This window comes from Tachyglossus aculeatus, chromosome 9 (assembly GCF_015852505.1).
Source record: "Tachyglossus aculeatus isolate mTacAcu1 chromosome 9, mTacAcu1.pri, whole genome shotgun sequence".
NCBI lineage: Eukaryota > Metazoa > Chordata > Mammalia > Monotremata > Tachyglossidae > Tachyglossus > Tachyglossus aculeatus.
Genome location: NC_052074.1, coordinates 9420571 through 9424446, shown reverse-complemented (window position 1 = coordinate 9424446; position 3876 = coordinate 9420571).

Here is a 3876-nt window from a genome sequence, read left to right as displayed (position 1 = left end):
ATAAATAAATAAATAAATAAATAGAGTAATAAATATGTACAAACATATATACATATATACAGGTGCTGTGGGGAAGGGAAGGAGGTAAGATGGGGGGATGGAGAGGGGGACGAGGGGGAGAGGAAGGAAGGGGCTCAGTCTGGGAAGGCCTCCTGGAGGAGGTGAGCTCTCAGCAGGGCCTTGAAGGGAGGAAGAGAGCTAGCTTGGTGGATGGGCAGAGGGAGGGAGGGCATTCCAGGCCCGGAGGATGACGTGGGCCGGGGGTCGACGGCGGGACAGGCGAGAACGAGGAAAGGTTGCAGATATTGTTTGAATGTAAGCAGTTCTGTTGCCATATCTGGTACGGGCCTTAGACCCTGCAGCCCACTGGCTGGGTCCAGGAACCAAACCAAATAGGTGATAGACTCCGCCCAGCTCTGCACCAAATCTGGAACAAATCTGCACCAATTCAGTCCCCGCTGTTTTCAAATCTATCAATCACTGTGATCAGCAACAGCAATATATAAGCCCATTGTATTGGGCACTCGGGGCCTTTTCCCTTAAGGAAATGAGCCCGCCGGGTGCGTTGCCCCCTATTCGGTCTTCGGCCTTACCAATAAAAACCGTATTAAAACTTTCGGCAGTCACATGCTGTCTGACTAATTCTTTAGTCGCCCGGCGACTTGGTGGCCATCCGGAACAACCGCCGCCATCGCTGAGAGCAAGCGGGACCGTCTCTATACGTTGCTGACGTACTTCTCAAGTGCTTAGTACAGTGCTCTGTACACAGTAAGCGCTCAATAAATACTATTGAATGAATAAATGAATGAAGCATCAGCAACATCATCATAATAATAGAGGTCGATATGTAAATGCATATAATCTTTATGTATCCCCTTTCTCTAGGAAGTTCAAGCCCTTTAACCCTAATTATCTAATTAGTACCATTCTCAAGCGCTTACTACAGAGCTCTGCACACAGTAAGCGCTCAATAAATACGATTGAATGAATGAATGAAGCATCATCAACATCATCATAATAATAGAGGTAGATATGTAAATGCATATAATCCTTATGTATCACCTTTCTCTAGGAAGTTCAAGCCCTTTAACCCTAATTATCTAATTAGTACCATTCTCAAGCGCTTAGTACAGTGCTCTGCACACAGTAAGCGCTCAATAAATACGATTGAATGAATGAATGAATGAAGCATCATCAACATCATCATAAAAATAGAGGTAGATATGTAAATGCATATAATCTTTGTGTATCACCTTTCTCTAGGAAGTTCAAGCCCTTTAACCCTAATTATCTAATCAGTACCATTCTCAAGCGCTTAGTACAGTGCTCTGCACACAGTAAGCGCTCAATAAATACGATTGAATGAATGAATGAATGAAGCATCATCAACATCATCATAATAATGGAGGTAGATATGTAAATGCATATAATCTTTATGTATCACCTTTCTCTAGGAAGTTCAAGCCCTTTAACCCTAATTATCTAATTAGTACCATTCTCAAGCGCTTAGTACAGTGCTCTGCACACAGTAAGCGCTCAATAAATGCGATTGAATGAATGAATGAATGAAGCATCATCAACATCATCATAATAACGGAGGTAGATATGTAAATGCATATAATCTTTATGTATCACCTTTCTCTAGGAAGTTCAAGCCCTTTAACCCTAATTATCTAATTAGTACCAACAACAGGAGACTGGTAGAGGGCAGCATGGTTTTGTGAATAGAACATGAGGCCAGGAAACCTGGCTTGTTTTGCCTGCTAATGCCGAGAAGTCTTAGACTCCTCTAAGTTTTAGAGAAGTTTTAGACTGTGAGCCCACTGTTGGGTAGGGACTGTCTCTATATGTTGCCAACTTGTACTTACCAAGCGCTTAGTACAGTGCTCTGCACACAGTAAGTGCTCAATAAATACGATTGATTGATTGATTGAGAAGTCCTCTAACATCTTTCCTTGAGTGAATGGATTAAGCTCCTAGATTGTAAACCCCTAGAAGGCAGGGAAGCATCATGGTCTTGCGGGAAGAGCACAGGCCTAGAAATCAGAAGACTAGGTTCTAATCCCAATTTTGCCACTTGTCTGCCTGCTGTGGAACCTTGGGCAAGTTGCTTAACTGTACCTCAGTTTCCTCACCTGTAAATTAAAGATTCATTATGTTTTCCCTCCCCCAGGACTGTATGTCCAACTTGATTATCTTGGTATTTAGTATAGCGCTTGGCACGTAGCAAGCACTTAACAAAGCCCGTTGTTGGGTAGGGACCGTCTCTATATGTTGCCAACTTGTAATAATAATAATAATAATAATGATGGCATTTGTTAAGCGCTTACTATGTGCAAAGCACTGTTCTAAGCGCTGGGGGGGATACAGTGTGATCAAGTTGTCCCACGTGGGGCTCACAGTCTTAATCCCCATTTTTACAGATGAGGTAACTGAGGCTCAGAGAAGTTAAGTGACTTGCCCAAGGTCACACATCAGACTTGTGGTGGAGCCGGCATTTGAACCCATGACCTCTGACTCCAAAGCCCGTGCTCTTTCCACTGAGCCACGCTGCTTCGCTTAGTACAGTGCTCTATACAGAGAAAGCGCTCAATAAATATGATTGAATGAATGAATGAATGAACAAACACCACGTGAAAAAAAATGTGCTTTACTTCCTTATGCTCTCCTGAGCACTTAGGACAGTGTTTTGCACTCAGTGGGTACTCACTGAACACCTTTGATTGATGTATTCCTTGCCTTAATTTTCCCAATAGTAAAATAGGGGTATCAGTAACACCAGAATATACCACAAAAAGAATTTTAACAGATTCCATGAAATCTGTAAGAAGCAGTATGGAGGCTGGAAATAGGCTATTACCACTATTTAAATGCAGTGAGCACACTGTAGAGTGGGACTCTCTCCCAGCCACTGTGGAGTGTGGGAAGTTTGAGCAGGAGAGAAGAAAGAAATACCCCCAAATAATCAGGGTCCCCATCACCACTGTCTTCAGCACCTGCTCACAGAAGACACTGGGCACAATAGCAGCATTTTGAAATCATTCTAAGCATTGACTGAAAATAATGTCTCAGATCAAGGGAAGATAATTTTCACCCCAAAGTAGATTGGAGCCAAAGACACCTCCTCTCCGCTACAGCTAAGCTGATCCATTGGGAAGAAGGTGGAAAATCAGGCCCTGCAGTTGGCATGCAAACATTTAAGCCCAGCCCCGGTTGTCAAGGATGATTAGGTTTAGATTAGGTTGGTGGCTGTGGAAACAGAGAAAAATGAAGGTGTGAGAAATATTACTGAGGAAGAATCAGCATGACTTTTGATGAACTTGATTCTTTCAGAATCTTCTAGACTGTGAGCCTGCTGTTGGGTAGGGACCGTCTCTCTATGTTGCCACCTTGTACTTCCCAAGCGCTTAGTACAGTGCTCTGCACACAGTAAGCGCTCAATAAATACGATTGAATGAATGAACTGGATGTGAGGGGCAAGTGGCACTATGGATTCAAGCTTGAAAGAATAGGAGAGTAAAAGAAAGGAATCAGGGTGGCTTGGTGGAAAGAGTGTGGGCCCGGGACTAAGGGAACCAGGGTTCTAATCCCAGCTCTGCACTTGCCTGATAGGTGATTTTGGGCAAATCACTGCTCTGTGCCTCAGTTTCCTCATCTGTAAAACAGGGATTAAATACCTGTTCTTCTTTCCCCTTAGACAGTGAATCCCAGGTGGACAGGGACTTTGTCCAATCTTCTTACCTTGTTACTACCCTAGTGCTTAGTACTTTGTGTGGCACATAGTATGTGCTTAATAAATACCGAAATTATTATTATTATTGCTATTGGCCTGATGGGGAGATTAGGAAAGGAATAAATTACATCTTGACTTTAAGG